Source organism: Vigna umbellata, chromosome 9 (assembly GCF_029865625.1).
Source record: "Vigna umbellata cultivar VRB3 chromosome 9, Vumbellata_1.0, whole genome shotgun sequence".
Taxonomy (NCBI): domain Eukaryota; kingdom Viridiplantae; phylum Streptophyta; class Magnoliopsida; order Fabales; family Fabaceae; genus Vigna; species Vigna umbellata.
The window spans coordinates 41,118,482-41,134,020 of NC_142173.1; the positions used below are offsets into that span (position 1 = coordinate 41,118,482).

The window sequence follows — 15,539 nt, forward strand, 5'->3', positions numbered from 1 at the left end:
CGATGACCTATACCACTAGAACCACTAACTTAGGAGTGCCTAGAGATCCCTGGGTATCACTAAACACTGTAAATCTCTTGTGGTCATTGTCTAGGTTCCCATAAATGGTGCTCATCAATTATGTGGTATCTCCCAACGCTGTATCACATTTTTGCTCATAAATTGACTTGAATGGGCTGTTTATCTCTACTATTCATGCAACTTTAGCTCCTTCTTAGTTTAAAATATTTTAGTCCAAATTAATGATTAGATAGATCAAATTGGATAATCCTTGCGAAATCAATTCAGCTCCATGAACAACAAACACCAATTCAACCAAAACATCAAATCCAAATAATAAGATAAAAATTTAAATACATATTTTTAGCTTCTAATGTGCCATGTCACATACTCAATCTCACACAACCGTTTTTATGACAAATTCAAATACTTCAAAAAAATTTACTCAATTAAACAAAAATATGCAGTTTCATCCTAGGTACATATAACATATTGATTCAAACACTAGTACAAAATTTCATTTTTAACTCGTACATTATGCCTCGGTTTTTTTGGAACCGAAGCGTATCAGACGCGGTGGCAGAGTTGTAATTTTCAAATCATTATATGCTTCGGTTATTAAATAACCGGTGTCTAAAAGATATATTGACTCGGTTGACAGAATAGGCCGAGGTATATACCTCAGGTGAAAAAGTTACTGCCTCGGTTACCAAATGGACCGAGGCATATGGGCTTGGACTTGGACTGAAGCACGAGAAAACCTAGGAGCTCTCTCTTCTTCCTTTTATTTTTCTCGCTTCTCTCTCGTTCCCTAGAAGCTCTCTCACTTTCCTTTTATTTTTCTCGTTCCCTAGAAGCTTCTCTCTCGTTCCAATCTCGCTTCTCTCGTTCCAAGCTCGCTTTTCTCTCTTCCAATCTCGCTTCTGCTGTTGTAAGTGTCGCTGCCGCTGCCCCGCTGCTGCCCCGCCACTGGCGGGAGCCACCACCACCTCGTCCTGGGCGACGGCTCGAGTGCAGCTTCCACCTCACCTGCCATTGCGTCTCTGGAGCGAAGAGCAAGCGGCCCCGCCGCTGCCCCGGCGCTGCCCCGCTGCTACAAGGAGCCACCACCACCTCGCCTGTGCAAGCGGCCCCATCTTTGGAGTGAAGAGCAAGCGGCCCCGTCTCTGGAGTGATGCGGTGGCTGTTGGCGGTGGCTGTTGGCGGTGGCTGTTGGCGGTTGCTGTTGGCGGTGGCTGTTAGCGATTGCTGTTGGCGGTGGCTTTTGGCGGTGAAAAATCTCAGATCTACAGATCTGAAGGCCCGGCTCACCCGCAACAGAGATCCCCAACGTCCCAACCGACTCTCGTTCCAATCTCAGATCTACAGATCTGATGCCTCTTCGCGGATTCACGTCTGGGGAAGTGTCGTTCGCAACCTCACGTTGGAGCCGAGGCCAGTCGTCGGACCGCCGTTGCTCAACAAAGTCGCCGTTGTTGGCTCCATTTTTGTGTTTTCTTTTTTGTGTTTTTTTTTATATTGTATGATTCTGTTATATTTATGAAAGAATCTGAATATGATTTTAGCCTCTCTGGATATTTTCCTCTCTGGTTGTGAGATTTTGCTTTCTTTTTCTGGTTGTGGTTTTACAGTGTTTGAGATTGAAAGATGCAATAGAGAAAATGATAATAAGTTAATGTGATGGAAGGCCTGGAACATTGGAAAATCGAAAAACACTATACTCACTATACTACCTCGGTTCAGGTCTCGAACGAGGCAGTAGAATCCAAGATATTGACTCGGTTCAGCAGAAACCGAGGCAAAATTCTATCATTTTTTGATTCGGGTCACAACCGAGGCAAAAAGAGGTAACCTTTTTACCTCGTCTGGATATGCACCGGTTACCGAACCGGTGTCTATAACCCAAAATAACCGAGGCTATATCCTTTTAATGCAGTAGTGAAATTTCATCATCTAGAAAATATAATTTCAAATCATTCACCATAAAACAGATTATGGCATTTTAGCTTCACACAGAGATCCAAACTCATCATATAACAATATATTTTTAAATTGAAATCTAGTTTTTCTTAGTTAGATAGATGCTCATAAATTTAAAAAGGTGCTACCTACAAACTTCGACTCTCTTAAACTCCACGGACTCAATCTCACATAGGTTGCTCTACCTAAATAGAAAACTCTTAGAACCTATCAGGATATACCCTAACTATCATAATTTAACAAAGATTCACCTTGAGCCCTTGGATGCCACGTGCATGTCCAAAACACACCACATGCAACAAATTCCTCAAAAGACAACAAAAGATGAATTTACTTTGTTCAAAATTCTAATGGGGATAAGATTGTAGACCTCAACGTCAAAAATCAAACAATGCACTCTGATACTTAAACAAATGAAAAATGAATTTAAAAATGAAGTGAGGAGGAAAAGTTTAGAAAGATGATGATTTTATAAATCATCTTTTATTAATAGAAAATCTATTTATAATTTATTATATTTATTAAAATATTTTAGTGTCGTTTTTTTAAAAACTAGTATTACTCTTAAATATTTTTTATGCTCTTGCAAAAGAAAGTTCGAATAGTAAAAATATAAAAATGTTTTAGTAACTTGTGATTATATTTTTCTCTAATTTAATTTTTTTAGGTCATTTGTTATTTAAAAGAAATAAATGTTTTGAACTTTATATTATAATAAAGTTAAAATGTATTTGTAGATTTAATATAACGTTTTTAAATATATGTAAAAATTAACCTTTTTTAATTTCTTTTCTTTTCCTTGATTAGTATTGTAACATATGATCAAGTTTATACTAAAGACCAAACGACCATTTATTACATTTGGGTCGAATGATTTAAGTATCACGAAATTACCATTAACACTAATTAGCTTAGAGCAAAGTGTGATTACTATAAATTTGGTCGCTGTTAATATGAAACTCATTCTAAAAACTATAAATACAAATTTAAGGTAAAAATGTAGGTGATTGCATTTAATACACATTAATTACTCAGGAGACTAAATCTTTGCTAATTTAATCTTTACTAACTTTAACATCATAATAATCTTTGCAGGTAACGTCACAATTTGACCTAACGAACAATCAAGAAAACAGTGACAAAGTATTGACTCATACTTTTAGGAAATACATTAAACAATAATCAATAACCTCAATCTCATAACTAAAACAAGTATATATATATATATAAACTAACACTAGTGTAGAAATCACTTTAGACGTCCGTTATTTTAGGCTTTTTACATCTGACCCGTATCGGACGTCTATATGGGTGACATTGATGGGACGTCTGACCCTACACAAGTCGGACGTCTAAGACCATGGAACGAGTTTGGCCTCTATAATTCATTGGACGTCTCTGTATACACTAACAGACGTCTATAGACGTCCGATGTGGCATTAATAGACGTCTAGTGGGTATTATTTTAAAAAAAATTATTTATTTTTGTTATAAAACCACACCTGAAAAATAGAAAATTGTCCCAGAACATTGTAATATTATATATCAACTCGTTTGAAGTTAACAAAGTAATAAAAAGGTTTAATAGCCAATTTAATCCTCACTTTGGTTGAAAAATCTCAATTTAGTCCCTCGTTATAAAAGTGTTTTGAATTAGTCCTAACTTTTAAAATAGTGGGTCAGATTGGTCCTTTCTGTTAAATATAAGTTAACAAAATTAATGGATGATGATGTGACACAACTTAAAGCTAACGAGGGACCAATCTAACACATCAGCTTTAAGCTGTGTCACATCATCATCCATTAATTTCGTTAACTTATATTTAACGAAAGGGACCAATCTGACCCACTATTTTAAAAGTTAGGACTAATGTAAAACACTTTTATAACGAGGGACTAAATTGAGATTTTTCAACCAAAGTGGGGACTAAATTGGCTATTAAACCTAATAAAAAACAATCCAAAACCTAAACTATCAAAAGTTAAAGTTAAACTAAATCTAAATATGTTGAACAACGATAATAAATCTTCCTACCTAAGTCCATTTTGCAGAAGATAAGTTGTCCACTCTTGTCTTATCTTCTTAATTGCGTCCTCTGGTATAGCAAATGTACTCTTGAAGCGCTGCAAAATGAAGAAAGATGCATTATGTACCTATCTTATAACAAAGTTAAGTTGTTAGAAACTAAGAATCTAAATAAGTTAAGCATCATTACCTCATTCCAGTCAACTGTAATAACAACTCGAATGATGGTCTTAATCCAAGACATGACATAGTACCCACATTCCCATGAATCTAGCTGTTTGTTACACTAAAATGACAAACTAAATAGTCAAACATTTAGATCATTCAATAACTAGTAAAATAAATTAGAACTATAAATGACTTACAACCTTTGGATACAGGACGGATACTAGTTGACCTCGATTTTACCCATTATTCTATGGTTTAAACCCTCCCTTGGTCCTCAAGTTTGTATGGAAATCTCATTTGGGTCCTCAAGTTTTTTTCTGTCTCAATTGGATCATATTTTTTGTAAAAGTGAGCACATTATACCATAACCGTTAAGTGGTGTGAGACGGCGTTAAATTGATGTGAGCTGGATTTTTTCATTTACTGATGTGGCATTGTGCACTAAAATTGACTGTTTGTTGTGTTTATCCACGTAGGCTATGAAGCCCTAACATTTAAACCTTATTTTAATGTTTTTCAAAATGGGATAGTTTGAGTTTGTAAAATTCAAACTGAAGTTAGAGTATATCCATAGCCAGAGGAATGAAAAAGTAACAGAGATCTCAGAGTAAAATAATATGCAAGGGAAAACCAAATAAATTTGAAGACTCAATCCGTGTTCGATGTAATTTTAGTGGCAGAAGAAAAATGGGATTGAGTTGAAAAAGGTGAAAAGTTGTGCTTCTGCGTCATCTACCTGCGGGCGGCTATGGAGGTACCAAGCGTGGAAGCCAAACGTATTACAGTTCCAACATTATTTTATTTTGGTTCAAGCACACCAACAGTCAAATAAAAAAACACAACTCATTATCTATTGGATAAAACATTATCTATATTTCCTATTGACAAACATGAACTGTGGCTTCCCAATCTCATTCTCTGTATATAAATATAAACCCACCTTTCTATTCTTTCCCAGTAAACCAGTTTCGTGCTTTTCCATTTTTCATCAAACATTTCGACACACATTTTTCGCATTGGTTTATTGGGTTGAAGTTTAACTAAGATGAGGCCTGGTGCGGAGTTGTATTTCTTTAAAGAACAGCCAAGGAAGGTCATCAATGGTCCTCGTCCTTCTCCGCAATCCCCAATTCCAATTTCAAATCCCTAATTCTGATATACCTAATATGAATAAAGGGTACTTATGCCACATCAGCACTATTTTTTTAAACAAAACAGTCCACGTAAGAAACCCTAAACACATCACCACATTCTCTGTGCTCCAGCTCACACCAATTTAACGCCCTCTCACACCACTTAACGGTTATGGTACAATGTGCTCAGTTTTACAAAAAATATGATCCAATTGAGACAGAAAAAAACTTGAGGACCCAAATGAGATTTCCATACAAACTTGAGGACCAAGGGAGGGTTTAAACCTTATTCTATTTACATTGAAAACACAAGGTAATATTAATATAACTATATTTATCATAAAATACGAAGGTCAAAATGAATTTGAAACATAAAAAGAGAAACATTTACCCTTGAAGCATGTTTCTTAAGTTACTTTTCATCTTCCTGTGCAGTAAACAAAACCATACAATTTTACATTGTTTGGGAATGATGAGCATCAGCTACCAATGAGACCTATCATGATTCATAAATAGTTAGTAAAACTAACTAAGAAAACTTTAATGAAATTTTACATCAAGCAACCCATACCCATCAATGTATGGCACAAAGTATATGTCTCTGTTTGACTCAGCCATCCATGTTTCCAAATACTTTTGTTTGCTCTCAATTGTGTTACTAGAAGGTTGGATGGTCTGAGGTTCAACAAATCCGTACATGGAAGACCGACGTTGGTCCAATATGACTGTGTCCATGTACCTAAAACAACAAAGTTAAGTTGTTAGAAACTAAGAATGTAAATAAGTTTAATATGAAAGACAAAATTAACTATCTTACATGCATCATAGTTGAAGGATGAAAATATTCAACATCCTGTCTCCCCCAATGATCTCCAGTGCATCATTGAATGTGACATATACTGGGATATGGGGGGATACCAAATACTCTATTATCCCAGTACACTTCTACTGGTCCTCTGTTCAACCTGGGTAATTTTGTCATGAGCTTTGCTAGAGGATCATCCTCCGCTTCAGCCAAGTCATCATCTTCATCTATGACTGACTGATTCATCGGCTTCTTGTGGGGACGTATAAACTGAACATAAAAATTTCAAAGTTATCAATAAATATTTTTAAATTTAACATACAAAGACTAATAATAAAAATATTATACCTGTGGTGTAGCAATGTGTGACATGATCAATGCTTTAGGCCAGGCTATAAATGTTCCTATGGCCTCCCCCACAAAATGAATTTCTGAAGTGCGTACAGGCACCTAAGGCTGGGGATCCCGAACCTTGTCAATCGTCACACGCACATGGTGGGGTAATAGGGGAACACCATGAACAGTCTGCCCTCCCTCAAGTACTCGTCCAACAACCACAATGCGTGGGGGATCCCCATCAACCAACAGCTCATACTGACCATTATACGTAGTAGGCTCTACAGTAGAGCATGATCCCCTAGTGCTGACCCTAGGTGGTGTGGGAGCTTCAGTGGGCAACCCCATGGTGGGTTGCGTCATGGAATGCAACTTCTCTTCAAGCGCTCTTTGAATTTCTTTTTGTTCTTGTAGTTGCTCCATGAATCGTTGCTCCATTGATCTCATGCTTTGGTTGAGCCTTTCCTCCCACTGAAGATTCATCTTCCTCAATGCCTCCTGACTCATGGATTGAGTGTTTTTTTTTTGCAGGGCCAAAGTACTCACGAAGACCAATCGCCCCAGGAACTCCACGTACACGTCCTGCGTGCTCGAGCTTTCCAATGGCCGTTGTTAGAATGTCGTCTCTACCTTGGCCAACAAATGTTCCCTGAGTTTGCTGTTCAACCAACTCATCCCGCATATTTCAAAAACTTTGTAAGAAGGAAAATGAAATGATAAATACACAATCAAACAATGTTTTGGTTTAAACTTACAATTTTTTGTGAGATCAAGGTAGCTAAGGAAGATGTCATTCTCCCATCAGATTTAGTACAAGCAGCCTTCCATAGCTCGTACCTAGCAGGTGCAGGTGTTATGTCGGGGGACTCAAGTCCTAAGGCCTCCGCTCGAGTCTTCCTCATCTTCTTCTCAAGTTTTGCATAACCACCTCGTGATAACACGTGTGGTGCATCATTTAGCCTTTGCCTTTCTTGGGCGGCTAACCTTTTACCTTGTTAAATCATGTATATTCATAAGTGTAAAATCATAATAAATTGCATTAACTAAAGACTCTGTAGATGTTGAGACAAACTTGCCAGTCGGCAGACTCTCTAGATGCACGAAACTGCATCTACTCCTCTTGTGTGAAATTGTAGTGTTCCCATGGATTCTCATGTTGTCTGTCTCCAAAGACATATACACGTGTTAGTCTTGTCTTGAAATCCCTCCATCTGGTTGCTACAAGAGACAACACTTTCTTTCTAAGCTGAGTAGTGTTTGAAATTTCATAATTTTGCTGTTTAAAATAAAGAACATGTTAATGACATAAACCTATAAGAGAAAATAGTATATTAAATTTCTTTTGAGTATACATATTTGAATATATTTTCATAAAAGGTTCTTGTGGACCTTTAGGGCATCCTCACAAGAATTAAGAAGGATAGACACATGGGTTTTTGCTAACACACCCAGATAACTCCTAAACCTATCAGCATTTGGCCCTAATGGCACACCTGATCTGGGGTCAATGTCAACATGTCTCCTCTGTCCATCAATGCGTTTGGATGTCACTTTTGACAATCGTGTGACAGATCGACGACGTGATCTTGAGGTTGACATACCTGCAAAATATATACAAGGTTAGTACTACATCAAATATGATGAATAAGACAACATTTTAAAGTCACTAAAAAAAATATCACAAAACCTATTAAGATATTGTTTTCTCCCAGATCCCTTCATTGTGATCACTACGAATTGCGTGGATGTCATCGGCTACGTCATGGACCTTGTCTTCAATGGGTATTGATGCAACAGATGTATTCTCAAGTATATCAAGAGAATCTTCATCATCATAGCCGTGCATGTTTTTTCCTTCCAAAACCACTGACCATTTTTTATTTGTTGGATCATTTATGTAGAATATTTGTCTTGCTTGACTAGTCATAATAAATGGTTCATTAGTGTAATTCATCTTGTTGAGGTCCACCAATGTGAAACCAAAGTCATATGTCATGACATTGGAATTGATATAAACTCATTTACACTTGAAAACTGGGACTCTAAAACTGACATAATCAACTTTCCATATTTCTTGTATTATTCCAAAATAACTCATGGATGCTCTGATTGGATTTTTGTCTTTAGAACTAGCAAAGTGCACAACCTCAACTTGTAGTGTAACCCCACTATTTTGAACTCTACTTTTGTCATCTTCTACCTTTGTCTGAAAAGAAATATTGTTTATTAGTACCCACCATATGTAATGACATCTGTGTTCAGCTCGCGAGATAGCCTCAATAGACTTTCAGAAACATCTGGAGTCGCATAAATCTTTTTCTTAAACCATTGTAAGAAGGTTTTGACATATTCATTAAGATGCCATTTTTCACTCATTCCTGGGTATGCTGCCTTTATTTCATTAACGTGTTCAGAAATGTAAGGAATCACATCAACGGTGTTATTTAAGATGTACAAATGAGCTTGATCAACTTCTTTTCTACTAACACACTAAATTCTCACACCTTGAACACCCTTACCTTCACATTTTCCTTCATGTCTGCTCTTAGGAAGACCCATTGGTTCACAACTTGGCATATAACTTGAACAAAATTCAATGGCTTCTTCTGCAACGTATCGCTCTATGATTGAAGCTTCTGGTCGATACTGATTCTTGACATATCCCTTTAAGATCTTCATGTATCTTTCAACAGGGACATCCACCTTAAGGAAATCGGTCCATATATTCTTATTCCTTCATTTTTCAATTAATCTAAACCTCTAGAGTCAACAACTTTCTTGCAAATGACATTAAAGAACAAACTCAGACGTGTCAGAATACCTCTAACAGAAGGAGGTAATATGCCTCAAATAACAACTGGTAACAATTGTTGCATCAATACATGACAATCGTGAGACTTTAAACCAACTAACTTTAACTCTTGCATAGCAACAAGGTTACTAATACTTGAAGAATAACCTTGTGGAACCTTCACACTTCTTAAAGAGTTACAAAAACTTTGTTTTTCTTTTTTAGAAAGAGTGTGACATGCTGTGGGCAGATAGGTGTGTCTTCCAATTGACTATGGATATAACTCAGAACAGATTCTCATGCAAACCAAATCTTGTCGTGCTCTTATTCCGTCTTTTGTCTTCCCTTTCACGTTTAATAAAGTTTCGATGACACTGTCACAAACATTTTTTTCCACGTGCATGACATCTATACAATATCTAACATCAAGTTTACACCAGTACGGAAGATTAAAAAATATTTATCATTTTTTCCAAATGTTTTTTGCAAAAGTACTTTTACGGTGTTTTCCGAAGACAATGTCAATGTTTTTGACTTCGTTGTACACCTCATCCTCAACATTTTCATTAAATGTTTTTTTCAATCTACAGTAAGAGTGATTACGAGGAAGGAATTTTCGATGTCTTGTATATACTGTCTTTTGACCATGCTTCAATTGAAGGTAACTAGTGTTTTCTTCACAAATGAGACATGCAAAATGACCTTTTACACTATAACCGCTTAAGTTTTCATATGTTGGGAAATCATTTATAATGCAAAACAACATTGCACGCAAATGAAAAGATTCTTGAACATCAGAATCGAACACTTCGACCCCTTCTTCCCACAACATTTTCAAATCATCAATTAAAGGTTTCATGTAAACATCAATGTCATTTTCAGGTTGTCTAGGACCCGATATCATCATGGACAACATCACATATTTTCTCTTCATGCACAACAATGGAGAAAGATTGTATATCATCAACATAACTGGCCATGAATTGTGTTTGCTACTTAAGTTCCCATAAGGATTTGTACCATCAGTTGCAAGTGCAGGTCTTAAGTTTCTTGGATCTGCACCAAATTCTAGAAATGTTTCATCGATCTTCTTCCATTGTGGTGAATCAGCTGGGTGTCGAAGAAGATTATCGCACTTTCTTCCGGTAGCGTGCCATTTAAGGTTCTTTGCATCTTCTTTAACAGAGAACATACATTTGAACCTAGGTATTATAGGTAAATACCACATCACTTTAGCAGGTGCACCATCATTACCTTCATCACTAGTGTTTTTGTCATTTTTCTTTTTAAAACGGGATAAATCACACGTTGGACAATACTTTAGCGAAGCAAACTCCTTTATGTACAAAACACAATCATTAAGACAATCATGTATCTTTTGATATTCGAGTGTCATTGGACATAATATTTTCTTGGTCTCATAATGATGAATAGGTAGAGTATTATTTTCTGGAAGCATATCCTTCAACAACTCCAACAACTCTGTGAAACTTTTATCAGTCCATCCATTCCTTGCTTTTACACTAAACAACTTCAAAGTTGCAGACAGACGTGTAAAGTTGGGTATCCTGGAAATAACGGTTGCTCTGAATCATGTTTAAGAGAATCATACAAATTAGCTCTTCCAAAATTATCTTCACCGACATCACGTATCATGTCCTCTAAATGATCACTCATTCATTCTTCCACATAATCTGTTCCTCGTGACGTGGTAGGCTGGTCCAGTACTTCTCCATGCCAAGTTCAAACGGTATAAGTTCTCATTATGTCAAACATGAATAGATGGTCACACATATTGTCTAAGTCTTGAAGTGTTTGATTAAGACAACGAACACAAGGACAAAAATATGTCTCATTCACAGACTTAGCATTTTGTTCAACATATTGCAAGAACTCTGAAACACCCTTCTCATATTCTTCATTGATGCAACATTCATTCATCCAGCTATGTTCGTAATATAATTCATCAGTTTCAATTTTTTAACTCTCACAAGGTTAGGCCCTACCTATTCAGAAAAATTATTTTTCATAATTTGCTAAGACACATGCAAAGAAGTCTACATCATAAATTTGATAAGATTTCGGCAACATTTCGCATTGGTCTCCGATATACACGAAATGAGAGTAGTCAAGGATGACCACAATCAAATATGCATCTAGAGAACAATACAAATACTGAACCGAAACTTTATCAATCTTATCCATAAACTCTAACGTACATGTTATAGCAAATTATGAAAAATAATTTTCTCAAACTGTCCAATCAGACAATTCAAAATTTAACACAAATAATTAAAATATTAATCGTTTGTGTTAAATTTCAAACGAGAACTAAGTTTAGCTCAATTAGATACTAATAATCTAACATACCAATCATAACAACACAACAAAACTTTATCACATGCATATTCAAAAGTCAATAACATGCATACGCAAAAGTCAATAACATGTATATCTCCAAAAGCCAACAACATGCAAATCCAAAAGCCAACAACATGCAAATTCGAAGATTAATAACATGCATATTCAAAAATTAATAACATGCATATCCAAATGCCAAAAATATGCATACCGAAAAGCCAATAACATGCATAAACAAAAACTTTTAAACAAGAATGCTAACCTTCTTAACCGATTACAAACGTAGTGGAGGAACTGGAGGATTGGAAAACGCAAAAAAAAGTTGTCCAAAACGCAAGAAATCGCCGCCCAAGGAAACTAGCAAAACTGCACCAAAACACCGCGAAAACTCATTTCAATCGATTCAAATGGAAGATAATCCATCAAAGACTATTTAATCGGAGTAAAAGTAAGTTTTAATGGTCCAAAAGACGAAAAACGTACATGAAAATGCAAAGCCGAGAAAGAAAACACGAGGAGGAAGATGATGAATAGTGCGCGTAACTGCCCCGAGTTCGCGCAAAGTGTAATAAAACACCATAGACGTTGGGGCCCTCTCCCATCGGACGTCTATAGAGATATCAGACGTCGGACATATGGGACTCAGACGTTTATGTCTATTTAAAATTTAATTTTGGCGGAGGCTATATACGTCCGATATATGGGGCCCGGACGTCTATAGGGACATTAGACGTCTGACATAGGGGCCCGAACGTCTACTCTACGAAATAAAAGTGACTTTTGAAATTCTTTGCCACCATCACACGTCCGACATGGGGGCCCGGACGTCTAAAGCAATGGAACAAGGCAACTTTTCACCTACCTGTCAGGTTAATAGGCGTCCGACATGGGGGCCCAGACGTCTGACATAGGGGCCCGGACATCCAAAGCAATGGATCAGGGCAACTTTTCACTTACCTGTCAGGTCATTAGGCGTCCGACATAGGGGTTCGGACGTTTATAGGGACATCTAACGTTCGACATAGGGGTCTGGACGTTTAAAGCAATGGATCAAGGAAACTTTTCACTTACATGTCAGGTCATTAGGCGTCCGACATAGGGTCTCGGACGTCTATAGAGACATCAGACGTCGCGGACCAACCTGGTCGAACGTCTACAACAATAACTTATTTACAGAAGTGTCACCGGTCATTTTTTACGTGGAATATTCGGAGACCGAACGTCTAAAGGGTGGCATTAAAGGTCTTTTCTGCACTAGTGTAATATTTATAAATAATTAATTTATTATGATTAATCAAATATATTATAAAATAAAATAGGTGTAATTGAATAAATTAGACATTTTTATATTTATTTTATGTAATTCTTGAAATAATAAAGTGTATTTGATGATATATGTTCATTAAAAATTAATGTTGACTGAATACATATGTTGGTGATAAGGTGTAACTGATCTTATATGTTGTATTTACTTCAGTTGATGGTTTTAAGCAACAAATTAACAAAGTGAATAGCATATTTTTTTTAGATTGATTTAAAAAACGTTTTAGAGTAACAAATTTAAAATGTAAAAGCCTAAAAATTATTGAATAACTCAAGAATTTTTTTTTGAGATTAATTAACAAAAAAATTTAAGACTAAAGAAATCACTTATGTAACTATTAATTACAAGTTTTATATGATAAATTCAATTTCATACTTTTATAATAAATTATGCAATCACATGTTTAAATTTTGATAACACTCTCATATAAAATATATGGATAGAAAGACTAAAATATTTTTTAAATAAGTAAAATGTTAAAAAATGAAAGATCTGAGAACGAATTTAACTCGAACAGAGGATTTTTGGGGCGGTGGAATATAGGCATAATGTTGGTGCCAAATTCCACCAAAGGAGGATCTCCCATTAATTAAGTTATCTTGAAATTTAGAGAATCCAAATCTGATCTAAATTTTTCATTTCTCTTCACCATCAAACCTTTTTCCAAAGTGCACTTCCTTATGACTTTCATCCTTCATTTCACTATCACTATATACTATATGTATTCACCAACATTTATATGCCATTTACTTTTAATTCTTTTAAAAAATATTTCATAAAGACTACTTTAGATGTTCTATTTATTATTATATAAACAATTATAACAGTAGAAATAAATTTCATAAGAATTATTTTCTATTATATTTTTCTTTTGTTATTTGAAGATTTTTTTTTTATGTATATAAATGACGCTATGAAGTTTGATTGAGACAAGATTATATATTATCTTTTATTATATTACAAGTTCTTCATGTTATTAGAGATATATTATATTTTTTTGTGGAGGATAAATAAAGAATGCATATGTTTATATATTTGCTTATTTATAATATTTTTCTTTATAGAATTTTACATATATATAAGCATAATTTATATACTTGTGTATTGTCTTAACTCCGTTTCTTCAATTAATCATCTAATTACTTATTTAATGAAAATTATTGTCTAAGTTCATGTTACAATCATTATATCAAATATAAAACTTTATGTCCATGACAAATATTTTATTTGTAAAACTTTATGTCAATGAAAAATATTTTATTTGTAAAACTTCATGTCAATGATTTTTTTTTAAAAACTAAAATAAAATATTAATATATTATAATAATAATAATGGAAATATGAATATGTTTTATAAGAACGAGCAAATTTTAATTTTTTTTTCTTTACCTTAAAATTAAAGCCTCAATTCGATGATAATCATGATAGCTTTTATGTCAACTTATCCTGTTTGAATTACAGAAATGAAATTTTATTTTTATAACAAAATAATAAAAAAATATATAAATATTTTCATTTAAATTTAATCCTTTTTATGTTCTCTTAACTATATCCCGTTTAGAAAACCATTTTTCTTTTATAATGCCAGTTCTCATAATTATGGGTGCGTAAAAAAATTTAAATATACATATTTGATACATAATCATCCATTTCGTCACCATATAAAAAGATCACATTACCACAATATAAAAGAAAAATAAGAAGAGGCTTATACGAAAAAATAATCAAATAGTGAGCAAAGTTAATGCATAAAGAAAAAAAGAGACTTCAATAAGAGTCATCTAAGACTTGTGTCCACTTTTTACACCATTGCGTTATCATCCTTTTAGAATTGAAGAAAATAAATAAATAAATTTTTAATAGTTTAAATTAATTTATACATAAATTAAAGATAAAAATTTAGAAAAATTATATTCAATAACTTTACAAATTAGTTTATGAAAAAACTAATTTTATTCTTCTAAAAACGTTTACGAATGTTTTTAAAACACATTATAAATTATATTATTCTTAAAGTATGATTATTTTTCATTATGTCGATAATATGAACCATTTACTTATTCGAATTATAACTAATTATGGTTCAAGAATCTCACTTGTTATTTCTAATAATTTTTTTAATGATTTTATTTAAAAATCGTATTTTAAAATTATGTTTAAAGAATTTATATTTTTTTATTAATGATATAATTGATGTAAGAGGGAAGAGGGACGCTTTTTACCATCAGAACGAAACACAAGTAATATGATGAAAATAAATGAAAATTGAGTAGAAACAATATAACATTTATTTTTGGTTAAACTCTACTTTTTCTGATTTTCACGTGTTCAATAATATGTAAAGAGAAAAAAGAGCAGCTTTTTTTTTGTGCTGTTTCGGAGTGCACGTGCATAGTTTCCCTTTCATCGTCCATCATTTTTTTCAACCTTTTTTGTTTTTTATTCATAAATAGACAACCACTTGAATTTATTAGTCAGCAAATTATTAATGGAGCATGTTAGTGTATAACAAATGTTACAAAGTACAAACTCAGTAGTGTATATAAGATTTGTTGCCAAGTAGAAACTCACTAGTTTTTTTATTAAATGAAAATAAAATTGGAACTAATTTTAAT

At 34.2% G+C, this 15,539-nt stretch overlaps 1 pseudogene; it reads right to left on the reverse strand.

Moving 5' to 3' along the window:
• Positions 1-834: 834 nt before the first annotated feature.
• On the reverse strand, positions 835-13,622 carry LOC148193551 (uncharacterized; annotated as a pseudogene).
• Between the last annotated feature and the right edge of the window lie 1,917 nt (positions 13,623-15,539).